The 27,119-nt window shown below is 46.7% G+C and overlaps 10 non-coding genes and 3 pseudogenes across 10 annotated transcripts; all 13 read right to left on the bottom strand.

The window, feature by feature from the left end:
• Positions 1-661: 661 nt before the first annotated feature.
• LOC130342096 (U2 spliceosomal RNA) lies at positions 662-821 on the bottom strand (annotated as a pseudogene).
• Positions 822-2,925: 2,104 nt separating this feature from the next.
• On the bottom strand, positions 2,926-3,116 carry LOC130342104 (U2 spliceosomal RNA). The gene has a single exon (XR_008881819.1). It is a non-coding gene; the product is annotated as a U2 spliceosomal RNA (small nuclear RNA).
• Positions 3,117-5,201: 2,085 nt separating this feature from the next.
• Positions 5,202-5,392, bottom strand: LOC130342106 (U2 spliceosomal RNA). The gene has a single exon (XR_008881821.1). It is a non-coding gene; the product is annotated as a U2 spliceosomal RNA (small nuclear RNA).
• Positions 5,393-7,485: 2,093 nt separating this feature from the next.
• LOC130342088 (U2 spliceosomal RNA) lies at positions 7,486-7,673 on the bottom strand. Its single transcript, XR_008881809.1, has one exon. It is a non-coding gene; the product is annotated as a U2 spliceosomal RNA (small nuclear RNA).
• Positions 7,674-9,769: 2,096 nt separating this feature from the next.
• Positions 9,770-9,960, bottom strand: LOC130342107 (U2 spliceosomal RNA). The gene has a single exon (XR_008881822.1). It is a non-coding gene; the product is annotated as a U2 spliceosomal RNA (small nuclear RNA).
• A 2,094-nt stretch (positions 9,961-12,054) lies between these two features.
• Positions 12,055-12,245, bottom strand: LOC130342108 (U2 spliceosomal RNA). The gene has a single exon (XR_008881823.1). It is a non-coding gene; the product is annotated as a U2 spliceosomal RNA (small nuclear RNA).
• Positions 12,246-14,336: 2,091 nt separating this feature from the next.
• On the bottom strand, positions 14,337-14,527 carry LOC130342110 (U2 spliceosomal RNA). The gene has a single exon (XR_008881824.1). It is a non-coding gene; the product is annotated as a U2 spliceosomal RNA (small nuclear RNA).
• A 2,099-nt stretch (positions 14,528-16,626) lies between these two features.
• On the bottom strand, positions 16,627-16,817 carry LOC130342111 (U2 spliceosomal RNA). The gene has a single exon (XR_008881825.1). It is a non-coding gene; the product is annotated as a U2 spliceosomal RNA (small nuclear RNA).
• A 2,095-nt stretch (positions 16,818-18,912) lies between these two features.
• Positions 18,913-19,103, bottom strand: LOC130342112 (U2 spliceosomal RNA). The gene has a single exon (XR_008881826.1). It is a non-coding gene; the product is annotated as a U2 spliceosomal RNA (small nuclear RNA).
• A 2,091-nt stretch (positions 19,104-21,194) lies between these two features.
• On the bottom strand, positions 21,195-21,375 carry LOC130342092 (U2 spliceosomal RNA; annotated as a pseudogene).
• Positions 21,376-22,068: 693 nt separating this feature from the next.
• Positions 22,069-22,228, bottom strand: LOC130342094 (U2 spliceosomal RNA; annotated as a pseudogene).
• A 2,082-nt stretch (positions 22,229-24,310) lies between these two features.
• Positions 24,311-24,501, bottom strand: LOC130342113 (U2 spliceosomal RNA). The gene has a single exon (XR_008881827.1). It is a non-coding gene; the product is annotated as a U2 spliceosomal RNA (small nuclear RNA).
• Positions 24,502-26,591: 2,090 nt separating this feature from the next.
• On the bottom strand, positions 26,592-26,782 carry LOC130342114 (U2 spliceosomal RNA). The gene has a single exon (XR_008881828.1). It is a non-coding gene; the product is annotated as a U2 spliceosomal RNA (small nuclear RNA).
• Positions 26,783-27,119: the final 337 nt, after the last annotated feature.

A 27,119-nucleotide genomic window follows, 5' to 3' on the forward strand; every position in this document is an offset into this window, starting at 1 on the left:
AAAAGTGCAAACGTGTTACACTAAAAAAACGTGCACAAAGGATGCGGTCTATCGCAAGCCCTTCTCCGATAGGAGAGAGGCCCCCCAACAAACCTTACCCTTCGCCTCCGGACCAAAAGGTACCTGCGAGGTTCCAGGTTCGATGTCCCTTTTCGCCGAAGCTACTAGGGGACCACAAATGCTCCCGGCATCCCCCTTGGCGTTGGCCAAGGTATCTGCCCGCAGAGCCGATTACGGTAGGTACCCTGCCAAAGCAGGAGTACCCGGGGTGTTTGCAGGGAGGTGCGGAACCTAATGGCCACACACACCTCCCCTAGACCGCCAGGAGGGACACCCAGAAGGGCTACCGCATCCTGACAAATCCTGTGAACACACAACACGCAAAAAGTGACACAGTGAGACAAAAAAGAAATAAATAAGTGAATGTGTGCAGATATACTGCCCGGACATCCGGCCGGATCTATAAAAATTTCTCTGATCCTAGCCAGAAGGCCGGGAATCAAGAGGTGAGTGCCACAAGGTGAAGAGATTATGGTGCCCGTGCTTCAACTCAGTGAGTCTATTCTCCCAGTGAGTTTCGGCACCTCGGGGTCACCAATCCCCGAGGCACAAAAGTACCTCGGCTCTAGACCCTCTCAGCCTCATGGCGAGACCCGGAGGGAACAGGTCACATCGGGGCAGCCGTCGAGCTGATTCCTCAGAACCAGCCCCGGAAAGCCCTGGTACACCTGCATCCTCCATGCAGCACCCATCCCCACCAGCATGAAAACTGATAAGAACAGATACTACACTTGATCTTAGCCAAAAGGCCGAGAAGCGATAACCGTGAAAGGGGCGGGCCCAACAAGGTCCCCTTCATGGGCACTATCACTGCTTGCTGTCAGGGAGGCTGCCAGACAATTTTCCATGCACACTCTGGGCTGGGGGGCAGTCAACCACCAGTACACACAGCAGAACCTAAACCCATACCATTATTGCTAAGCAGCAAGACAGGGGCCCATTGCACTCCCACGGGGCCTTTTTAAATGCAATCCATAACCCGGATTTGCCAGGAACCCTTCTTACTCCTCCTACTTGCATGTGACACTGGGCTTAGGATCTGCATAGGAAACACACACACAAGCACACACCTACCTTTGTTGCCTGCAGATGCCTCCTTGGCTGTCCCCAAACGGTATCAAACCAACACCCACGGGAAGCTGTAAGCATAGAGGACATGCCTGCACCCCATTGGACTTACCTGTGTGGGTTAAATCCGGGTTATTTGACAACCTATGGCGGTGATGGTTCTGCTCAGGCAGAGCAGTGCTGATGCTCCTCATAAAGCTGTCGCTGCTGTGAAGGTTCTAGGTGACATCACAAATCCCTTTGGTTACATACACAACAAAGCTGGGTTGTTGTTGTTTACACTCTGCAAGGCCTGTGGAAGTGAGTGACATCATAGCACTGTAGTTCTGAGGGTTCAAGATGGATGCAACAATCTCCTGTTGCTTCTATGAAGGCCGTAATAGACGACATCACCAAACAGCTCCATAGTCACATACACAGCAAAGGAGAGATGTTGTTTACACCTAGTGATGTCAGTGGTATTGAGTGACATCACAGCACAGTGCTAAGGCTCCTGGGCCTGGACACAGCAGCGGCTGCAATATCTCAACGGAGAATACGTTTATATCTATGTGTGTGTGTGCGCATATATATATATATATATATATATATATATATATATATATATATATATATATATTTCTCCGCCGAAATCACTTTTAAACCCATTTCCACCTTTTTTTCCCTTCTCTTCCTCTTACTTTTTTTTCACGTTTTTTTACGTTTTTCTCCTTTTCGCCTCTTTTCTGGGCGTATTATTCTTCTTTTTCTTCTTTTTTTTCGTCTAATGCATACCCCATCAGTGCAGCAATGCTTATTCAATACCGCCAGCAGATGGAGACACTGGGGGATAATTTTCTAAGGATTTATACTGATTTTTCCTGTCTGAATTTGTCGCACAGAAAGTTGCAGGCCAAATATGTGTGACATTTCTGCGACTTTAGCTTCTAGAGCATTTTTACAACATTATACATAGGTGCTGAATACATAAAAAGCGACTGTTCAGCGACAGACAAGTCGCATCGGCTGAAAGTAGGCCAGAATGTCAGTCCATGTTGGAGCAGGTTTAGATACAGTCTAAAGCATAGATCTCAAAGTCTGTGCACAGAATTTAGCAAGGGCCTCGCACCTTCTGATGCATCAGGTAGGTGCACAATAGCATAGCCTAACCCTCTGTACTTTGGTCTATATTGATGCGGGACATAGACAGCCAGCTGATGACCAATCCATTAGTGCAATGGATGGCTGGAAGCATTTGTCTTTGCCTTTGCAATACCACAGAAGCAATGCATGGTCAATGTACAGCAATGACACACCTGTGTGAACAGCCAGGAGACACCCCCCCCCCCCCCCCCATGTTATGTTACATAGTTACATAGTTAGTACGGTCGAAAAAAGACATATGTCCATCACGTTCAACCAGGGAATTAAGGGGTAGGGGTGTGGCGCGATATTGGGGAAGGGATGAGATTTTATATTTCTTCATAAGCATTAATCTTATTTTGTCAATTAGGAACATTCAGCACCCACCCGCTATCAAGGCAGCTGCCTATCATGTCATGCCCTACCTGCACAGGTGTGCTGGCTACTCAAATGATCCAATTAAGGAGGCCATTTAGTCAGCAGCAGCAGAAGTCCTGTGCCTGGACGCTCCAACAGGGGCCAGACACAAGCAGAAGCAGAAGCAGCAGAAGCAGCAGCAGCACCACCTTTTGTTTTTTGGCTGCAGCAGCAGCAAGGCCCACAGGGCTGGCTAGCTGGCTAGCCAGCAAGCAGGTAGCAATGAAAGTAGGAATCTTTCTTTTTAACCCTGTAAGGGGGTGGTGCACTGTACCCGAAGATACTGCCATATCGGGTCAATGCATAGGGCGACGGAAGCAAGCTTCGAAATCGGCCCCCGTTCTCAAAAATCCATTTAATATATGGTCCCCAGATAGGGGACGTATCAGATATTAAACTGATAAGAACAGATACTACACTTGATCTTAGCCAAAAGGCCGAGAAGCGATAACCGTGAAAGGGGCGGGCCCAACAAGGTCCCCTTCATGGGCACTATCACTGCTTGCTGTCAGGGAGGCTGCCAGACAATTTTCCATGCACACTCTGGGCTGGGGGGCAGTCAACCACCAGTACACACAGCAGAACCTAAACCCATACCATTATTGCTAAGCAGCAAGACAGGGGCCCATTGCACTCCCACGGGGCCTTTTTAAATGCAATCCATAACCCGGATTTGCCAGGAACCCTTCTTACTCCTCCTACTTGCATGTGACACTGGGCTTAGGATCTGCATAGGAAACACACACACAAGCACACACCTACCTTTGTTGCCTGCAGATGCCTCCTTGGCTGTCCCCAAACGGTATCAAACCAACACCCACGGGAAGCTGTAAGCATAGAGGACATGCCTGCACCCCATTGGACTTACCTGTGTGGGTTAAATCCGGGTTATTTGACAACCTATGGCGGTGATGGTTCTGCTCAGGCAGAGCAGTGCTGATGCTCCTCATAAAGCTGTCGCTGCTGTGAAGGTTCTAGGTGACATCACAAATCCCTTTGGTTACATACACAACAAAGCTGGGTTGTTGTTGTTTACACTCTGCAAGGCCTGTGGAAGTGAGTGACATCATAGCACTGTAGTTCTGAGGGTTCAAGATGGATGCAACAATCTCCTGTTGCTTCTATGAAGGCCGTAATAGACGACATCACCAAACAGCTCCATAGTCACATACACAGCAAAGGAGAGATGTTGTTTACACCTAGTGATGTCAGTGGTATTGAGTGACATCACAGCACAGTGCTAAGGCTCCTGGGCCTGGACACAGCAGCGGCTGCAATATCTCAACGGAGAATACGTTTATATCTATGTGTGTGTGTGCGCATATATATATATATATATATATATATATATATATATATATATATATATTCTCCGCCGAAATCACTTTTAAACCCATTTCCACCTTTTTTTCCCTTCTCTTCCTCTTACTTTTTTTTCACGTTTTTTTACGTTTTTCTCCTTTTCGCCTCTTTTCTGGGCGTATTATTCTTCTTTTTCTTCTTTTTTTTCGTCTAATGCATACCCCATCAGTGCAGCAATGCTTATTCAATACCGCCAGCAGATGGAGACACTGGGGGATAATTTTCTAAGGATTTATACTGATTTTTCCTGTCTGAATTTGTCGCACAGAAAGTTGCAGGCCAAATATGTGTGACATTTCTGCGACTTTAGCTTCTAGAGCATTTTTACAACATTATACATAGGTGCTGAATACATAAAAAGCGACTGTTCAGCGACAGACAAGTCGCATCGGCTGAAAGTAGGCCAGAATGTCAGTCCATGTTGGAGCAGGTTTAGATACAGTCTAAAGCATAGATCTCAAAGTCTGTGCACAGAATTTAGCAAGGGCCTCGCACCTTCTGATGCATCAGGTAGGTGCACAATAGCATAGCCTAACCCTCTGTACTTTGGTCTATATTGATGCGGGACATAGACAGCCAGCTGATGACCAATCCATTAGTGCAATGGATGGCTGGAAGCATTTGTCTTTGCCTTTGCAATACCACAGAAGCAATGCATGGTCAATGTACAGCAATGACACACCTGTGTGAACAGCCAGGAGACCCCCCCATGTTATGTTACATAGTTACATAGTTAGTACGGTCGAAAAAAGACATATGTCCATCACGTTCAACCAGGGAATTAAGGGGTAGGGGTGTGGCGCGATATTGGGGAAGGGATGAGATTTTATATTTCTTCATAAGCATTAATCTTATTTTGTCAATTAGGAACATTCAGCACCCACCCGCTATCAAGGCAGCTGCCTATCATGTCATGCCCTACCTGCACAGGTGTGCTGGCTACTCAAATGATCCAATTAAGGAGGCCATTTAGTCAGCAGCAGCAGAAGTCCTGTGCCTGGACGCTCCAACAGGGGCCAGACACAAGCAGAAGCAGAAGCAGCAGAAGCAGCAGCAGCACCACCTTTTGTTTTTTGGCTGCAGCAGCAGCAAGGCCCACAGGGCTGGCTAGCTGGCTAGCCAGCAAGCAGGTAGCAATGAAAGTAGGAATCTTTCTTTTTAACCCTGTAAGGGGGTGGTGCACTGTACCCGAAGATACTGCCATATCGGGTCAATGCATAGGGCGACGGAAGCAAGCTTCGAAATCGGCCCCCGTTCTCAAAAATCCATTTAATATATGGTCCCCAGATAGGGGACGTATCAGATATTAAACTGATAAGAACAGATACTACACTTGATCTTAGCCAAAAGGCCGAGAAGCGATAACCGTGAAAGGGGCGGGCCCAACAAGGTCCCCTTCATGGGCACTATCACTGCTTGCTGTCAGGGAGGCTGCGCCAGACAATTTTCCATGCACACTCTGGGCTGGGGGGCAGTCAACCACCAGTACACACAGCAGAACCTAAACCCATACCATTATTGCTAAGCAGCAAGACAGGGGCCCATTGCACTCCCACGGGGCCTTTTTAAATGCAATCCATAACCCGGATTTGCCAGGAACCCTTCTTACTCCTCCTACTTGCATGTGACACTGGGCTTAGGATCTGCATAGGAAACACACACACAAGCACACACCTACCTTTGTTGCCTGCAGATGCCTCCTTGGCTGTCCCCAAACGGTATCAAACCAACACCCACGGGAAGCTGTAAGCATAGAGGACATGCCTGCACCCCATTGGACTTACCTGTGTGGGTTAAATCCGGGTTATTTGACAACCTATGGCGGTGATGGTTCTGCTCAGGCAGAGCAGTGCTGATGCTCCTCATAAAGCTGTCGCTGCTGTGAAGGTTCTAGGTGACATCACAAATCCCTTTGGTTACATACACAACAAAGCTGGGTTGTTGTTGTTTACACTCTGCAAGGCCTGTGGAAGTGAGTGACATCATAGCACTGTAGTTCTGAGGGTTCAAGATGGATGCAACAATCTCCTGTTGCTTCTATGAAGGCCGTAATAGACGACATCACCAAACAGCTCCATAGTCACATACACAGCAAAGGAGAGATGTTGTTTACACCTAGTGATGTCAGTGGTATTGAGTGACATCACAGCACAGTGCTAAGGCTCCTGGGCCTGGACACAGCAGCGGCTGCAATATCTCAACGGAGAATACGTTTATATCTATGTGTGTGTGTGCGCATATATATATATATATATATATATATATATATATATATATATATTTCTCCGCCGAAATCACTTTTAAACCCATTTCCACCTTTTTTTCCCTTCTCTTCCTCTTACTTTTTTTTCACGTTTTTTTACGTTTTTCTCCTTTTCGCCTCTTTTCTGGGCGTATTATTCTTCTTTTTCTTCTTTTTTTTCGTCTAATGCATACCCCATCAGTGCAGCAATGCTTATTCAATACCGCCAGCAGATGGAGACACTGGGGGATAATTTTCTAAGGATTTATACTGATTTTTCCTGTCTGAATTTGTCGCACAGAAAGTTGCAGGCCAAATATGTGTGACATTTCTGCGACTTTAGCTTCTAGAGCATTTTTACAACATTATACATAGGTGCTGAATACATAAAAAGCGACTGTTCAGCGACAGACAAGTCGCATCGGCTGAAAGTAGGCCAGAATGTCAGTCCATGTTGGAGCAGGTTTGATACAGTCTAAAGCATAGATCTCAAAGTCTGTGCACAGAATTTAGCAAGGGCCTCGCACCTTCTGATGCATCAGGTAGGTGCACAATAGCATAGCCTAACCCTCTGTACTTTGGTCTATATTGATGCGGGACATAGACAGCCAGCTGATGACCAATCCATTAGTGCAATGGATGGCTGGAAGCATTTGTCTTTGCCTTTGCAATACCACAGAAGCAATGCATGGTCAATGTACAGCAATGACACACCTGTGTGAACAGCCAGGAGACCCCCCCCCCCCCCCCCATGTTATGTTACATAGTTACATAGTTAGTACGGTCGAAAAAAGACATATGTCCATCACGTTCAACCAGGGAATTAAGGGGTAGGGGTGTGGCGCGATATTGGGGAAGGGATGAGATTTTATATTTCTTCATAAGCATTAATCTTATTTTGTCAATTAGGAACATTCAGCACCCACCCGCTATCAAGGCAGCTGCCTATCATGTCATGCCCTACCTGCACAGGTGTGCTGGCTACTCAAATGATCCAATTAAGGAGGCCATTTAGTCAGCAGCAGCAGAAGTCCTGTGCCTGGACGCTCCAACAGGGGCCAGACACAAGCAGAAGCAGAAGCAGCAGAAGCAGCAGCAGCACCACCTTTTGTTTTTTGGCTGCAGCAGCAGCAAGGCCCACAGGGCTGGCTAGCTGGCTAGCCAGCAAGCAGGTAGCAATGAAAGTAGGAATCTTTCTTTTTAACCCTGTAAGGGGGTGGTGCACTGTACCCGAAGATACTGCCATATCGGGTCAATGCATAGGGCGACGGAAGCAAGCTTCGAAATCGGCCCCCGTCAAAAATCCATTTAATATATGGTCCCCAGATAGGGGACGTATCAGATATTAAACTGATAAGAACAGATACTACACTTGATCTTAGCCAAAAGGCCGAGAAGCGATAACCGTGAAAGGGGCGGGCCCAACAAGGTCCCCTTCATGGGCACTATCACTGCTTGCTGTCAGGGAGGCTGCCAGACAATTTTCCATGCACACTCTGGGCTGGGGGGCAGTCAACCACCAGTACACACAGCAGAACCTAAACCCATACCATTATTGCTAAGCAGCAAGACAGGGGCCCATTGCACTCCCACGGGGCCTTTTTAAATGCAATCCATAACCCGGATTTGCCAGGAACCCTTCTTACTCCTCCTACTTGCATGTGACACTGGGCTTAGGATCTGCATAGGAAACACACACACAAGCACACACCTACCTTTGTTGCCTGCAGATGCCTCCTTGGCTGTCCCCAAACGGTATCAAACCAACACCCACGGGAAGCTGTAAGCATAGAGGACATGCCTGCACCCCATTGGACTTACCTGTGTGGGTTAAATCCGGGTTATTTGACAACCTATGGCGGTGATGGTTCTGCTCAGGCAGAGCAGTGCTGATGCTCCTCATAAAGCTGTCGCTGCTGTGAAGGTTCTAGGTGACATCACAAATCCCTTTGGTTACATACACAACAAAGCTGGGTTGTTGTTGTTTACACTCTGCAAGGCCTGTGGAAGTGAGTGACATCATAGCACTGTAGTTCTGAGGGTTCAAGATGGATGCAACAATCTCCTGTTGCTTCTATGAAGGCCGTAATAGACGACATCACCAAACAGCTCCATAGTCACATACACAGCAAAGGAGAGATGTTGTTTACACCTAGTGATGTCAGTGGTATTGAGTGACATCACAGCACAGTGCTAAGGCTCCTGGGCCTGGACACAGCAGCGGCTGCAATATCTCAACGGAGAATACGTTTATATCTATGTGTGTGTGTGCGCATATATATATATATATATATATATATATATATATATATATATATATTTCTCCGCCGAAATCACTTTTAAACCCATTTCCACCTTTTTTTCCCTTCTCTTCCTCTTACTTTTTTTTCACGTTTTTTTACGTTTTTCTCCTTTTCGCCTCTTTTCTGGGCGTATTATTCTTCTTTTTCTTCTTTTTTTTCGTCTAATGCATACCCCATCAGTGCAGCAATGCTTATTCAATACCGCCAGCAGATGGAGACACTGGGGGATAATTTTCTAAGGATTTATACTGATTTTTCCTGTCTGAATTTGTCGCACAGAAAGTTGCAGGCCAAATATGTGTGACATTTCTGCGACTTTAGCTTCTAGAGCATTTTTACAACATTATACATAGGTGCTGAATACATAAAAAGCGACTGTTCAGCGACAGACAAGTCGCATCGGCTGAAAGTAGGCCAGAATGTCAGTCCATGTTGGAGCAGGTTTAGATACAGTCTAAAGCATAGATCTCAAAGTCTGTGCACAGAATTTAGCAAGGGCCTCGCACCTTCTGATGCATCAGGTAGGTGCACAATAGCATAGCCTAACCCTCTGTACTTTGGTCTATATTGATGCGGGACATAGACAGCCAGCTGATGACCAATCCATTAGTGCAATGGATGGCTGGAAGCATTTGTCTTTGCCTTTGCAATACCACAGAAGCAATGCATGGTCAATGTACAGCAATGACACACCTGTGTGAACAGCCAGGAGACCCCCCCCCCCCCCCCCCCATGTTATGTTACATAGTTACATAGTTAGTACGGTCGAAAAAAGACATATGTCCATCACGTTCAACCAGGGAATTAAGGGGTAGGGGTGTGGCGCGATATTGGGGAAGGGATGAGATTTTATATTTCTTCATAAGCATTAATCTTATTTTGTCAATTAGGAACATTCAGCACCCACCCGCTATCAAGGCAGCTGCCTATCATGTCATGCCCTACCTGCACAGGTGTGCTGGCTACTCAAATGATCCAATTAAGGAGGCCATTTAGTCAGCAGCAGCAGAAGTCCTGTGCCTGGACGCTCCAACAGGGGCCAGACACAAGCAGAAGCAGAAGCAGCAGAAGCAGCAGCAGCACCACCTTTTGTTTTTTGGCTGCAGCAGCAGCAAGGCCCACAGGGCTGGCTAGCTGGCTAGCCAGCAAGCAGGTAGCAATGAAAGTAGGAATCTTTCTTTTTAACCCTGTAAGGGGGTGGTGCACTGTACCCGAAGATACTGCCATATCGGGTCAATGCATAGGGCGACGGAAGCAAGCTTCGAAATCGGCCCCCGTTCTCAAAAATCCATTTAATATATGGTCCCCAGATAGGGGACGTATCAGATATTAAACTGATAAGAACAGATACTACACTTGATCTTAGCCAAAAGGCCGAGAAGCGATAACCGTGAAAGGGGCGGGCCCAACAAGGTCCCCTTCATGGGCACTATCACTGCTTGCTGTCAGGGAGGCTGCCAGACAATTTTCCATGCACACTCTGGGCTGGGGGGCAGTCAACCACCAGTACACACAGCAGAACCTAAACCCATACCATTATTGCTAAGCAGCAAGACAGGGGCCCATTGCACTCCCACGGGGCCTTTTTAAATGCAATCCATAACCCGGATTTGCCAGGAACCCTTCTTACTCCTCCTACTTGCATGTGACACTGGGCTTAGGATCTGCATAGGAAACACACACACAAGCACACACCTACCTTTGTTGCCTGCAGATGCCTCCTTGGCTGTCCCCAAACGGTATCAAACCAACACCCACGGGAAGCTGTAAGCATAGAGGACATGCCTGCACCCCATTGGACTTACCTGTGTGGGTTAAATCCGGGTTATTTGACAACCTATGGCGGTGATGGTTCTGCTCAGGCAGAGCAGTGCTGATGCTCCTCATAAAGCTGTCGCTGCTGTGAAGGTTCTAGGTGACATCACAAATCCCTTTGGTTACATACACAACAAAGCTGGGTTGTTGTTGTTTACACTCTGCAAGGCCTGTGGAAGTGAGTGACATCATAGCACTGTAGTTCTGAGGGTTCAAGATGGATGCAACAATCTCCTGTTGCTTCTATGAAGGCCGTAATAGACGACATCACCAAACAGCTCCATAGTCACATACACAGCAAAGGAGAGATGTTGTTTACACCTAGTGATGTCAGTGGTATTGAGTGACATCACAGCACAGTGCTAAGGCTCCTGGGCCTGGACACAGCAGCGGCTGCAATATCTCAACGGAGAATACGTTTATATCTATGTGTGTGTGTGCGCATATATATATATATATATATATATATATATATATATATATATATATTTCTCCGCCGAAATCACTTTTAAACCCATTTCCACCTTTTTTTCCCTTCTCTTCCTCTTACTTTTTTTTCACGTTTTTTTACGTTTTTCTCCTTTTCGCCTCTTTTCTGGGCGTATTATTCTTCTTTTTCTTCTTTTTTTTCGTCTAATGCATACCCCATCAGTGCAGCAATGCTTATTCAATACCGCCAGCAGATGGAGACACTGGGGGATAATTTTCTAAGGATTTATACTGATTTTTCCTGTCTGAATTTGTCGCACAGAAAGTTGCAGGCCAAATATGTGTGACATTTCTGCGACTTTAGCTTCTAGAGCATTTTTACAACATTATACATAGGTGCTGAATACATAAAAAGCGACTGTTCAGCGACAGACAAGTCGCATCGGCTGAAAGTAGGCCAGAATGTCAGTCCATGTTGGAGCAGGTTTAGATACAGTCTAAAGCATAGATCTCAAAGTCTGTGCACAGAATTTAGCAAGGGCCTCGCACCTTCTGATGCATCAGGTAGGTGCACAATAGCATAGCCTAACCCTCTGTACTTTGGTCTATATTGATGCGGGACATAGACAGCCAGCTGATGACCAATCCATTAGTGCAATGGATGGCTGGAAGCATTTGTCTTTGCCTTTGCAATACCACAGAAGCAATGCATGGTCAATGTACAGCAATGACACACCTGTGTGAACAGCCAGGAGACCCCCCCCCCCCCCCCCCATGTTATGTTACATAGTTACATAGTTAGTACGGTCGAAAAAAGACATATGTCCATCACGTTCAACCAGGGAATTAAGGGGTAGGGGTGTGGCGCGATATTGGGGAAGGGATGAGATTTTATATTTCTTCATAAGCATTAATCTTATTTTGTCAATTAGGAACATTCAGCACCCACCCGCTATCAAGGCAGCTGCCTATCATGTCATGCCCTACCTGCACAGGTGTGCTGGCTACTCAAATGATCCAATTAAGGAGGCCATTTAGTCAGCAGCAGCAGAAGTCCTGTGCCTGGACGCTCCAACAGGGGCCAGACACAAGCAGAAGCAGAAGCAGCAGAAGCAGCAGCAGCACCACCTTTTGTTTTTTGGCTGCAGCAGCAGCAAGGCCCACAGGGCTGGCTAGCTGGCTAGCCAGAAGCAGGTAGCAATGAAAGTAGGAATCTTTCTTTTTAACCCTGTAAGGGGGTGGTGCACTGTACCCGAAGATACTGCCATATCGGGTCAATGCATAGGGCGACGGAAGCAAGCTTCGAAATCGGCCCCCGTTCTCAAAAATCCATTTAATATATGGTCCCCAGATAGGGGACGTATCAGATATTAAACTGATAAGAACAGATACTACACTTGATCTTAGCCAAAAGGCCGAGAAGCGATAACCGTGAAAGGGGCGGGCCCAACAAGGTCCCCTTCATGGGCACTATCACTGCTTGCTGTCAGGGAGGCTGCCAGACAATTTTCCATGCACACTCTGGGCTGGGGGGCAGTCAACCACCAGTACACACAGCAGAACCTAAACCCATACCATTATTGCTAAGCAGCAAGACAGGGGCCCATTGCACTCCCACGGGGCCTTTTTAAATGCAATCCATAACCCGGATTTGCCAGGAACCCTTCTTACTCCTCCTACTTGCATGTGACACTGGGCTTAGGATCTGCATAGGAAACACACACACAAGCACACACCTACCTTTGTTGCCTGCAGATGCCTCCTTGGCTGTCCCCAAACGGTATCAAACCAACACCCACGGGAAGCTGTAAGCATAGAGGACATGCCTGCACCCCATTGGACTTACCTGTGTGGGTTAAATCCGGGTTATTTGACAACCTATGGCGGTGATGGTTCTGCTCAGGCAGAGCAGTGCTGATGCTCCTCATAAAGCTGTCGCTGCTGTGAAGGTTCTAGGTGACATCACAAATCCCTTTGGTTACATACACAACAAAGCTGGGTTGTTGTTGTTTACACTCTGCAAGGCCTGTGGAAGTGAGTGACATCATAGCACTGTAGTTCTGAGGGTTCAAGATGGATGCAACAATCTCCTGTTGCTTCTATGAAGGCCGTAATAGACGACATCACCAAACAGCTCCATAGTCACATACACAGCAAAGGAGAGATGTTGTTTACACCTAGTGATGTCAGTGGTATTGAGTGACATCACAGCACAGTGCTAAGGCTCCTGGGCCTGGACACAGCAGTGGCTGCAATATCTCAACGGAGAATACGTTTATATCTATGTGTGTGTGTGCGCATATATATATATATATATATATATATATATATATATATATATATATTCTCCGCCGAAATCACTTTTAAACCCATTTCCACCTTTTTTTCCCTTCTCTTCCTCTTACTTTTTTTTCACGTTTTTTTACGTTTTTCTCCTTTTCGCCTCTTTTCTGGGCGTATTATTCTTCTTTTTCTTCTTTTTTTTCGTCTAATGCATACCCCATCAGTGCAGCAATGCTTATTCAATACCGCCAGCAGATGGAGACACTGGGGGATAATTTTCTAAGGATTTATACTGATTTTTCCTGTCTGAATTTGTCGCACAGAAAGTTGCAGGCCAAATATGTGTGACATTTCTGCGACTTTAGCTTCTAGAGCATTTTTACAACATTATACATAGGTGCTGAATACATAAAAAGCGACTGTTCAGCGACAGACAAGTCGCATCGGCTGAAAGTAGGCCAGAATGTCAGTCCATGTTGGAGCAGGTTTAGATACAGTCTAAAGCATAGATCTCAAAGTCTGTGCACAGAATTTAGCAAGGGCCTCGCACCTTCTGATGCATCAGGTAGGTGCACAATAGCATAGCCTAACCCTCTGTACTTTGGTCTATATTGATGCGGGACATAGACAGCCAGCTGATGACCAATCCATTAGTGCAATGGATGGCTGGAAGCATTTGTCTTTGCCTTTGCAATACCACAGAAGCAATGCATGGTCAATGTACAGCAATGACACACCTGTGTGAACAGCCAGGAGACCCCCCCCCCCCCCCATGTTATGTTACATAGTTACATAGTTAGTACGGTCGAAAAAAGACATATGTCCATCACGTTCAACCAGGGAATTAAGGGGTAGGGGTGTGGCGCGATATTGGGGAAGGGATGAGATTTTATATTTCTTCATAAGCATTAATCTTATTTTGTCAATTAGGAACATTCAGCACCCACCCGCTATCAAGGCAGCTGCCTATCATGTCATGCCCTACCTGCACAGGTGTGCTGGCTACTCAAATGATCCAATTAAGGAGGCCATTTAGTCAGCAGCAGCAGAAGTCCTGTGCCTGGACGCTCCAACAGGGGCCAGACACAAGCAGAAGCAGAAGCAGCAGAAGCAGCAGCAGCACCACCTTTTGTTTTTTGGCTGCAGCAGCAGCAAGGCCCACAGGGCTGGCTAGCTGGCTAGCCAGCAAGCAGGTAGCAATGAAAGTAGGAATCTTTCTTTTTAACCCTGTAAGGGGGTGGTGCACTGTACCCGAAGATACTGCCATATCGGGTCAATGCATAGGGCGACGGAAGCAAGCTTCGAAATCGGCCCCCGTTCTCAAAAATCCATTTAATATATGGTCCCCAGATAGGGGACGTATCAGATATTAAACTGATAAGAACAGATACTACACTTGATCTTAGCCAAAAGGCCGAGAAGCGATAACCGTGAAAGGGGCGGGCCCAACAAGGTCCCCTTCATGGGCACTATCACTGCTTGCTGTCAGGGAGGCTGCCAGACAATTTTCCATGCACACTCTGGGCTGGGGGGCAGTCAACCACCAGTACACACAGCAGAACCTAAACCCATACCATTATTGCTAAGCAGCAAGACAGGGGCCCATTGCACTCCCACGGGGCCTTTTTAAATGCAATCCATAACCCGGATTTGCCAGGAACCCTTCTTACTCCTCCTACTTGCATGTGACACTGGGCTTAGGATCTGCATAGGAAACACACACACAAGCACACACCTACCTTTGTTGCCTGCAGATGCCTCCTTGGCTGTCCCCAAACGGTATCAAACCAACACCCACGGGAAGCTGTAAGCATAGAGGACATGCCTGCACCCCATTGGACTTACCTGTGTGGGTTAAATCCGGGTTATTTGACAACCTATGGCGGTGATGGTTCTGCTCAGGCAGAGCAGTGCTGATGCTCCTCATAAAGCTGTCGCTGCTGTGAAGGTTCTAGGTGACATCACAAATCCCTTTGGTTACATACACAACAAAGCTGGGTTGTTGTTGTTTACACTCTGCAAGGCCTGTGGAAGTGAGTGACATCATAGCACTGTAGTTCTGAGGGTTCAAGATGGATGCAACAATCTCCTGTTGCTTCTATGAAGGCCGTAATAGACGACATCACCAAACAGCTCCATAGTCACATACACAGCAAAGGAGAGATGTTGTTTACACCTAGTGATGTCAGTGGTATTGAGTGACATCACAGCACAGTGCTAAGGCTCCTGGGCCTGGACACAGCAGCGGCTGCAATATCTCAACGGAGAATACGTTTATATCTATGTGTGTGTGTGCGCATATATATATATATATATATATATATATATATATATATATATATATATTTCTCCGCCGAAATCACTTTTAAACCCATTTCCACCTTTTTTTCCCTTCTCTTCCTCTTACTTTTTTTTCACGTTTTTTTACGTTTTTCTCCTTTTCGCCTCTTTTCTGGGCGTATTATTCTTCTTTTTCTTCTTTTTTTTCGTCTAATGCATACCCCATCAGTGCAGCAATGCTTATTCAATACCGCCAGCAGATGGAGACACTGGGGGATAATTTTCTAAGGATTTATACTGATTTTTCCTGTCTGAATTTGTCGCACAGAAAGTTGCAGGCCAAATATGTGTGACATTTCTGCGACTTTAGCTTCTAGAGCATTTTTACAACATTATACATAGGTGCTGAATACATAAAAAGCGACTGTTCAGCGACAGACAAGTCGCATCGGCTGAAAGTAGGCCAGAATGTCAGTCCATGTTGGAGCAGGTTTAGATACAGTCTAAAGCATAGATCTCAAAGTCTGTGCACAGAATTTAGCAAGGGCCTCGCACCTTCTGATGCATCAGGTAGGTGCACAATAGCATAGCCTAACCCTCTGTACTTTGGTCTATATTGATGCGGGACATAGACAGCCAGCTGATGACCAATCCATTAGTGCAATGGATGGCTGGAAGCATTTGTCTTTGCCTTTGCAATACCACAGAAGCAATGCATGGTCAATGTACAGCAATGACACACCTGTGTGAACAGCCAGGAGACCCCCCCCCCCCCCCCCCCCATGTTATGTTACATAGTTACATAGTTAGTACGGTCGAAAAAAGACATATGTCCATCACGTTCAACCAGGGAATTAAGGGGTAGGGGTGTGGCGCGATATTGGGGAAGGGATGAGATTTTATATTTCTTCATAAGCATTAATCTTATTTTGTCAATTAGGAACATTCAGCACCCACCCGCTATCAAGGCAGCTGCCTATCATGTCATGCCCTACCTGCACAGGTGTGCTGGCTACTCAAATGATCCAATTAAGGAGGCCATTTAGTCAGCAGCAGCAGAAGTCCTGTGCCTGGACGCTCCAACAGGGGCCAGACACAAGCAGAAGCAGAAGCAGCAGAAGCAGCAGCAGCACCACCTTTTGTTTTTTGGCTGCAGCAGCAGCAAGGCCCACAGGGCTGGCTAGCTGGCTAGCCAGCAAGCAGGTAGCAATGAAAGTAGGAATCTTTCTTTTTAACCCTGTAAGGGGGTGGTGCACTGTACCCGAAGATACTGCCATATCGGGTCAATGCATAGGGCGACGGAAGCAAGCTTCGAAATCGGCCCCCGTTCTCAAAAATCCATTTAATATATGGTCCCCAGATAGGGGACGTATCAGATATTAAACTGATAAGAACAGATACTACACTTGATCTTAGCCAAAAGGCCGAGAAGCGATAACCGTGAAAGGGGCGGGCCCAACAAGGTCCCCTTCATGGGCACTATCACTGCTTGCTGTCAGGGAGGCTGCCAGACAATTTTCCATGCACACTCTGGGCTGGGGGGCAGTCAACCACCAGTACACACAGCAGAACCTAAACCCATACCATTATTGCTAAGCAGCAAGACAGGGGCCCATTGCACTCCCACGGGGCCTTTTTAAATGCAATCCATAACCCGGATTTGCCAGGAACCCTTCTTACTCCTCCTACTTGCATGTGACACTGGGCTTAGGATCTGCATAGGAAACACACACACAAGCACACACCTACCTTTGTTGCCTGCAGATGCCTCCTTGGCTGTCCCCAAACGGTATCAAACCAACACCCACGGGAAGCTGTAAGCATAGAGGACATGCCTGCACCCCATTGGACTTACCTGTGTGGGTTAAATCCGGGTTATTTGACAACCTATGGCGGTGATGGTTCTGCTCAGGCAGAGCAGTGCTGATGCTCCTCATAAAGCTGTCGCTGCTGTGAAGGTTCTAGGTGACATCACAAATCCCTTTGGTTACATACACAACAAAGCTGGGTTGTTGTTGTTTACACTCTGCAAGGCCTGTGGAAGTGAGTGACATCATAGCACTGTAGTTCTGAGGGTTCAAGATGGATGCAACAATCTCCTGTTGCTTCTATGAAGGCCGTAATAGACGACATCACCAAACAGCTCCATAGTCACATACACAGCAAAGGAGAGATGTTGTTTACACCTAGTGATGTCAGTGGTATTGAGTGACATCACAGCACAGTGCTAAGGCTCCTGGGCCTGGACACAGCAGCGGCTGCAATATCTCAACGGAGAATACGTTTATATCTATGTGTGTGTGTGCGCATATATATATATATATATATATATATATATATATATATATATATTTCTCCGCCGAAATCACTTTTAAACCCATTTCCACCTTTTTTTCCCTTCTCTTCCTCTTACTTTTTTTTCACGTTTTTTTACGTTTTTCTCCTTTTCGCCTCTTTTCTGGGCGTATTATTCTTCTTTTTCTTCTTTTTTTTCGTCTAATGCATACCCCATCAGTGCAGCAATGCTTATTCAATACCGCCAGCAGATGGAGACACTGGGGGATAATTTTCTAAGGATTTATACTGATTTTTCCTGTCTGAATTTGTCGCACAGAAAGTTGCAGGCCAAATATGTGTGACATTTCTGCGACTTTAGCTTCTAGAGCATTTTTACAACATTATACATAGGTGCTGAATACATAAAAAGCGACTGTTCAGCGACAGACAAGTCGCATCGGCTGAAAGTAGGCCAGAATGTCAGTCCATGTTGGAGCAGGTTTAGATACAGTCTAAAGCATAGATCTCAAAGTCTGTGCACAGAATTTAGCAAGGGCCTCGCACCTTCTGATGCATCAGGTAGGTGCACAATAGCATAGCCTAACCCTCTGTACTTTGGTCTATATTGATGCGGGACATAGACAGCCAGCTGATGACCAATCCATTAGTGCAATGGATGGCTGGAAGCATTTGTCTTTGCCTTTGCAATACCACAGAAGCAATGCATGGTCAATGTACAGCAATGACACACCTGTGTGAACAGCCAGGAGACCCCCCCCCCCCCCCCCCCCATGTTATGTTACATAGTTACATAGTTAGTACGGTCGAAAAAAGACATATGTCCATCACGTTCAACCAGGGAATTAAGGGGTAGGGGTGTGGCGCGATATTGGGGAAGGGATGAGATTTTATATTTCTTCATAAGCATTAATCTTATTTTGTCAATTAGGAACATTCAGCACCCACCCGCTATCAAGGCAGCTGCCTATCATGTCATGCCCTACCTGCACAGGTGTGCTGGCTACTCAAATGATCCAATTAAGGAGGCCATTTAGTCAGCAGCAGCAGAAGTCCTGTGCCTGGACGCTCCAACAGGGGCCAGACACAAGCAGAAGCAGAAGCAGCAGAAGCAGCAGCAGCACCACCTTTTGTTTTTTGGCTGCAGCAGCAGCAAGGCCCACAGGGCTGGCTAGCTGGCTAGCCAGCAAGCAGGTAGCAATGAAAGTAGGAATCTTTCTTTTTAACCCTGTAAGGGGGTGGTGCACTGTACCCGAAGATACTGCCATATCGGGTCAATGCATAGGGCGACGGAAGCAAGCTTCGAAATCGGCCCCCGTTCTCAAAAATCCATTTAATATATGGTCCCCAGATAGGGGACGTATCAGATATTAAACTGATAAGAACAGATACTACACTTGATCTTAGCCAAAAGGCCGAGAAGCGATAACCGTGAAAGGGGCGGGCCCAACAAGGTCCCCTTCATGGGCACTATCACTGCTTGCTGTCAGGGAGGCTGCCAGACAATTTTCCATGCACACTCTGGGCTGGGGGGCAGTCAACCACCAGTACACACAGCAGAACCTAAACCCATACCATTATTGCTAAGCAGCAAGACAGGGGCCCATTGCACTCCCACGGGGCCTTTTTAAATGCAATCCATAACCCGGATTTGCCAGGAACCCTTCTTACTCCTCCTACTTGCATGTGACACTGGGCTTAGGATCTGCATAGGAAACACACACACAAGCACACACCTACCTTTGTTGCCTGCAGATGCCTCCTTGGCTGTCCCCAAACGGTATCAAACCAACACCCACGGGAAGCTGTAAGCATAGAGGACATGCCTGCACCCCATTGGACTTACCTGTGTGGGTTAAATCCGGGTTATTTGACAACCTATGGCGGTGATGGTTCTGCTCAGGCAGAGCAGTGCTGATGCTCCTCATAAAGCTGTCGCTGCTGTGAAGGTTCTAGGTGACATCACAAATCCCTTTGGTTACATACACAACAAAGCTGGGTTGTTGTTGTTTACACTCTGCAAGGCCTGTGGAAGTGAGTGACATCATAGCACTGTAGTTCTGAGGGTTCAAGATGGATGCAACAATCTCCTGTTGCTTCTATGAAGGCCGTAATAGACGACATCACCAAACAGCTCCATAGTCACATACACAGCAAAGGAGAGATGTTGTTTACACCTAGTGATGTCAGTGGTATTGAGTGACATCACAGCACAGTGCTAAGGCTCCTGGGCCTGGACACAGCAGTGGCTGCAATATCTCAACGGAGAATACGTTTATATCTATGTGTGTGTGTGCGCATATATATATATATATATATATATATATATATATATATATATATATTTCTCCGCCGAAATCACTTTTAAACCCATTTCCACCTTTTTTTCCCTTCTCTTCCTCTTACTTTTTTTTCACGTTTTTTTACGTTTTTCTCCTTTTCGCCTCTTTTCTGGGCGTATTATTCTTCTTTTTCTTCTTTTTTTTCGTCTAATGCATACCCCATCAGTGCAGCAATGCTTATTCAATACCGCCAGCAGATGGAGACACTGGGGGATAATTTTCTAAGGATTTATACTGATTTTTCCTGTCTGAATTTGTCGCACAGAAAGTTGCAGGCCAAATATGTGTGACATTTCTGCGACTTTAGCTTCTAGAGCATTTTTACAACATTATACATAGGTGCTGAATACATAAAAAGCGACTGTTCAGCGACAGACAAGTCGCATCGGCTGAAAGTAGGCCAGAATGTCAGTCCATGTTGGAGCAGGTTTAGATACAGTCTAAAGCATAGATCTCAAAGTCTGTGCACAGAATTTAGCAAGGGCCTCGCACCTTCTGATGCATCAGGTAGGTGCACAATAGCATAGCCTAACCCTCTGTACTTTGGTCTATATTGATGCGGGACATAGACAGCCAGCTGATGACCAATCCATTAGTGCAATGGATGGCTGGAAGCATTTGTCTTTGCCTTTGCAATACCACAGAAGCAATGCATGGTCAATGTACAGCAATGACACACCTGTGTGAACAGCCAGGAGACCCCCCCCCCCCCCATGTTATGTTACATAGTTACATAGTTAGTACGGTCGAAAAAAGACATATGTCCATCACGTTCAACCAGGGAATTAAGGGGTAGGGGTGTGGCGCGATATTGGGGAAGGGATGAGATTTTATATTTCTTCATAAGCATTAATCTTATTTTGTCAATTAGGAACATTCAGCACCCACCCGCTATCAAGGCAGCTGCCTATCATGTCATGCCCTACCTGCACAGGTGTGCTGGCTACTCAAATGATCCAATTAAGGAGGCCATTTAGTCAGCAGCAGCAGAAGTCCTGTGCCTGGACGCTCCAACAGGGGCCAGACACAAGCAGAAGCAGAAGCAGCAGAAGCAGCAGCAGCACCACCTTTTGTTTTTTGGCTGCAGCAGCAGCAAGGCCCACAGGGCTGGCTAGCTGGCTAGCCAGCAAGCAGGTAGCAATGAAAGTAGGAATCTTTCTTTTTAACCCTGTAAGGGGGTGGTGCACTGTACCCGAAGATACTGCCATATCGGGTCAATGCATAGGGCGACGGAAGCAAGCTTCGAAATCGGCCCCCGTTCTCAAAAATCCATTTAATATATGGTCCCCAGATAGGGGACGTATCAGATATTAAACTGATAAGAACAGATTTTTTTTTTTTTTTATCTAAAGCCGAGGAACGTGCTTTCGATTCACCGAAAGTGCAAGAAAAAGTGCAAACGTGTTACACTAAAAAAACGTGCACAAAGGATGCGGTCTATCGCAAGCCCTTCTCCGATAGGAGAGAGGCCCCCCAACAAACCTTACCCTTCGCCTCCGGACCAAAAGGTACCTGCGAGGTTCCAGGTTCGATGTCCCTTTTCGCCGAAGCTACTAGGGGACCACAAATGCTCCCGGCATCCCCCTTGGCGTTGGCCAAGGTATCTGCCCGCAGAGCCGATTACGGTAGGTACCCTGCCAAAGCAGGAGTACCCGGGGTGTTTGCAGGGAGGTGCGGAACCTAATGGCCACACACACCTCCCCTAGACCGCCAGGAGGGACACCCAGAAGGGCTACCGCATCCTGACAAATCCTGTGAACACACAACACGCAAAAAGTGACACAGTGAGACAAAAAAGAAATAAATAAGTGAATGTGTGCAGATATACTGCCCGGACATCCGGCCGGATCTATAAAAATTTCTCTGATCCTAGCCAGAAGGCCGGGAATCAAGAGGTGAGTGCCACAAGGTGAAGAGATTATGGTGCCCGTGCTTCAACTCAGTGAGTCTATTCTCCCAGTGAGTTTCGGCACCTCGGGGTCACCAATCCCCGAGGCACAAAAGTACCTCGGCTCTAGACCCTCTCAGCCTCATGGCGAGACCCGGAGGGAACAGGTCACATCGGGGCAGCCGTTGAGCTGATTCCTCAGAACCAGCCCCGGAAAGCCCTGGTACACCTGCATCCTCCATGCAGCACCCATCCCCACCAGCATGAAAACTGATAAGAACAGATACTACACTTGATCTTAGCCAAAAGGCCGAGAAGCGATAACCGTGAAAGGGGCGGGCCCAACAAGGTCCCCTTCATGGGCACTATCACTGCTTGCTGTCAGGGAGGCTGCCAGACAATTTTCCATGCACACTCTGGGCTGGGGGGCAGTCAACCACCAGTACACACAGCAGAACCTAAACCCATACCATTATTGCTAAGCAGCAAGACAGGGGCCCATTGCACTCCCACGGGGCCTTTTTAAATGCAATCCATAACCCGGATTTGCCAGGAACCCTTCTTACTCCTCCTACTTGCATGTGACACTGGGCTTAGGATCTGCATAGGAAACACACACACAAGCACACACCTACCTTTGTTGCCTGCAGATGCCTCCTTGGCTGTCCCCAAACGGTATCAAACCAACACCCACGGGAAGCTGTAAGCATAGAGGACATGCCTGCACCCCATTGGACTTACCTGTGTGGGTTAAATCCGGGTTATTTGACAACCTATGGCGGTGATGGTTCTGCTCAGGCAGAGCAGTGCTGATGCTCCTCATAAAGCTGTCGCTGCTGTGAAGGTTCTAGGTGACATCACAAATCCCTTTGGTTACATACACAACAAAGCTGGGTTGTTGTTGTTTACACTCTGCAAGGCCTGTGGAAGTGAGTGACATCATAGCACTGTAGTTCTGAGGGTTCAAGATGGATGCAACAATCTCCTGTTGCTTCTATGAAGGCCGTAATAGACGACATCACCAAACAGCTCCATAGTCACATACACAGCAAAGGAGAGATGTTGTTTACACCTAGTGATGTCAGTGGTATTGAGTGACATCACAGCACAGTGCTAAGGCTCCTGGGCCTGGACACAGCAGCGGCTGCAATATCTCAACGGAGAATACGTTTATATCTATGTGTGTGTGTGCGCATATATATATATATATATATATATATATATATATATATATTTCTCCGCCGAAATCACTTTTAAACCCATTTCCACCTTTTTTTCCCTTCTCTTCCTCTTACTTTTTTTTCACGTTTTTTTACGTTTTTCTCCTTTTCGCCTCTTTTCTGGGCGTATTATTCTTCTTTTTCTTCTTTTTTTTCGTCTAATGCATACCCCATCAGTGCAGCAATGCTTATTCAATACCGCCAGCAGATGGAGACACTGGGGGATAATTTTCTAAGGATTTATACTGATTTTTCCTGTCTGAATTTGTCGCACAGAAAGTTGCAGGCCAAATATGTGTGACATTTCTGCGACTTTAGCTTCTAGAGCATTTTTACAACATTATACATAGGTGCTGAATACATAAAAAGCGACTGTTCAGCGACAGACAAGTCGCATCGGCTGAAAGTAGGCCAGAATGTCAGTCCATGTTGGAGCAGGTTTAGATACAGTCTAAAGCATAGATCTCAAAGTCTGTGCACAGAATTTAGCAAGGGCCTCGCACCTTCTGATGCATCAGGTAGGTGCACAATAGCATAGCCTAACCCTCTGTACTTTGGTCTATATTGATGCGGGACAAAGACAGCCAGCTGATGACCAATCCATTAGTGCAATGGATGGCTGGAAGCATTTGTCTTTGCCTTTGCAATACCACAGAAGCAATGCATGGTCAATGTACAGCAATGACACACCTGTGTGAACAGCCAGGAGACCCCCCCCCCCCCCCCCCCCATGTTATGTTACATAGTTACATAGTTAGTACGGTCGAAAAAAGACATATGTCCATCACGTTCAACCAGGGAATTAAGGGGTAGGGGTGTGGCGCGATATTGGGGAAGGGATGAGATTTTATATTTCTTCATAAGCATTAATCTTATTTTGTCAATTAGGAACATTCAGCACCCACCCGCTATCAAGGCAGCTGCCTATCATGTCATGCCCTACCTGCACAGGTGTGCTGGCTACTCAAATGATCCAATTAAGGAGGCCATTTAGTCAGCAGCAGCAGAAGTCCTGTGCCTGGACGCTCCAACAGGGGCCAGACACAAGCAGAAGCAGAAGCAGCAGCAGCACCACCTTTTGTTTTTTGGCTGCAGCAGCAGCAAGGCCCACAGGGCTGGCTAGCTGGCTAGCCAGCAAGCAGGTAGCAATGAAAGTAGGAATCTTTCTTTTTAACCCTGTAAGGGGGTGGTGCACTGTACCCGAAGATACTGCCATATCGGGTCAATGCATAGGGCGACGGAAGCAAGCTTCGAAATCGGCCCCCGTTCTCAAAAATCCATTTAATATATGGTCCCCAGATAGGGGACGTATCAGATATTAAACTGATAAGAACAGATACTACACTTGATCTTAGCCAAAAGGCCGAGAAGCGATAACCGTGAAAGGGGCGGGCCCAACAAGGTCCCCTTCATGGGCACTATCACTGCTTGCTGTCAGGGAGGCTGCCAGACAATTTTCCATGCACACTCTGGGCTGGGGGGCAGTCAACCACCAGTACACACAGCAGAACCTAAACCCATACCATTATTGCTAAGCAGCAAGACAGGGGCCCATTGCACTCCCACGGGGCCTTTTTAAATGCAATCCATAACCCGGATTTGCCAGGAACCCTTCTTACTCCTCCTACTTGCATGTGACACTGGGCTTAGGATCTGCATAGGAAACACACACACAAGCACACACCTACCTTTGTTGCCTGCAGATGCCTCCTTGGCTGTCCCCAAACGGTATCAAACCAACACCCACGGGAAGCTGTAAGCATAGAGGACATGCCTGCACCCCATTGGACTTACCTGTGTGGGTTAAATCCGGGTTATTTGACAACCTATGGCGGTGATGGTTCTGCTCAGGCAGAGCAGTGCTGATGCTCCTCATAAAGCTGTCGCTGCTGTGAAGGTTCTAGGTGACATCACAAATCCCTTTGGTTACATACACAACAAAGCTGGGTTGTTGTTGTTTACACTCTGCAAGGCCTGTGGAAGTGAGTGACATCATAGCACTGTAGTTCTGAGGGTTCAAGATGGATGCAACAATCTCCTGTTGCTTCTATGAAGGCCGTAATAGACGACATCACCAAACAGCTCCATAGTCACATACACAGCAAAGGAGAGATGTTGTTTACACCTAGTGATGTCAGTGGTATTGAGTGACATCACAGCACAGTGCTAAGGCTCCTGGGCCTGGACACAGCAGCGGCTGCAATATCTCAACGGAGAATACGTTTATATCTATGTGTGTGTGTGCGCATATATATATATATATATATATATATATATATATATATATATATTTCTCCGCCGAAATCACTTTTAAACCCATTTCCACCTTTTTTTCCCTTCTCTTCCTCTTACTTTTTTTTCACGTTTTTTTACGTTTTTCTCCTTTTCGCCTCTTTTCTGGGCGTATTATTCTTCTTTTTCTTCTTTTTTTTCGTCTAATGCATACCCCATCAGTGCAGCAATGCTTATTCAATACCGCCAGCAGATGGAGACACTGGGGGATAATTTTCTAAGGATTTATACTGATTTTTCCTGTCTGAATTTGTCGCACAGAAAGTTGCAGGCCAAATATGTGTGACATTTCTGCGACTTTAGCTTCTAGAGCATTTTTACAACATTATACATAGGTGCTGAATACATAAAAAGCGACTGTTCAGCGACAGACAAGTCGCATCGGCTGAAAGTAGGCCAGAATGTCAGTCCATGTTGGAGCAGGTTTAGATACAGTCTAAAGCATAGATCTCAAAGTCTGTGCACAGAATTTAGCAAGGGCCTCGCACCTTCTGATGCATCAGGTAGGTGCACAATAGCATAGCCTAACCCTCTGTACTTTGGTCTATATTGATGCGGGACATAGACAGCCAGCTGATGACCAATCCATTAGTGCAATGGATGGCTGGAAGCATTTGTCTTTGCCTTTGCAATACCACAGAAGCAATGCATGGTCAATGTACAGCAATGACACACCTGTGTGAACAGCCAGGAGACCCCCCCCCCCCCCCATGTTATGTTACATAGTTACATAGTTAGTACGGTCGAAAAAAGACATATGTCCATCACGTTCAACCAGGGAATTAAGGGGTAGGGGTGTGGCGCGATATTGGGGAAGGGATGAGATTTTATATTTCTTCATAAGCATTAATCTTATTTTGTCAATTAGGAACATTCAGCACCCACCCGCTATCAAGGCAGCTGCCTATCATGTCATGCCCTACCTGCACAGGTGTGCTGGCTACTCAAATGATCCAATTAAGGAGGCCATTTAGTCAGCAGCAGCAGAAGTCCTGTGCCTGGACGCTCCAACAGGGGCCAGACACAAGCAGAAGCAGAAGCAGCAGAAGCAGCAGCAGCACCACCTTTTGTTTTTTGGCTGCAGCAGCAGCAAGGCCCACAGGGCTGGCTAGCTGGCTAGCCAGCAAGCAGGTAGCAATGAAAGTAGGAATCTTTCTTTTTAACCCTGTAAGGGGGTGGTGCACTGTACCCGAAGATACTGCCATATCGGGTCAATGCATAGGGCGACGGAAGCAAGCTTCGAAATCGGCCCCCGTTCTCAAAAATCCATTTAATATATGGTCCCCAGATAGGGGACGTATCAGATATTAAACTGATAAGAACAGATACTACACTTGATCTTAGCCAAAAGGCCGAGAAGCGATAACCGTGAAAGGGGCGGGCCCAACAAGGTCCCCTTCATGGGCACTATCACTGCTTGCTGTCAGGGAGGCTGCCAGACAATTTTCCATGCACACTCTGGGCTGGGGGGCAGTCAACCACCAGTACACACAGCAGAACCTAAACCCATACCATTATTGCTAAGCAGCAAGACAGGGGCCCATTGCACTCCCACGGGGCCTTTTTAAATGCAATCCATAACCCGGATTTGCCAGGAACCCTTCTTACTCCTCCTACTTGCATGTGACACTGGGCTTAGGATCTGCATAGGAAACACACACACAAGCACACACCTACCTTTGTTGCCTGCAGATGCCTCCT

This window comes from Hyla sarda, unplaced genomic scaffold (assembly GCF_029499605.1).
Source record: "Hyla sarda isolate aHylSar1 unplaced genomic scaffold, aHylSar1.hap1 scaffold_636, whole genome shotgun sequence".
In the NCBI taxonomy this organism is placed as follows: domain Eukaryota; kingdom Metazoa; phylum Chordata; class Amphibia; order Anura; family Hylidae; genus Hyla; species Hyla sarda.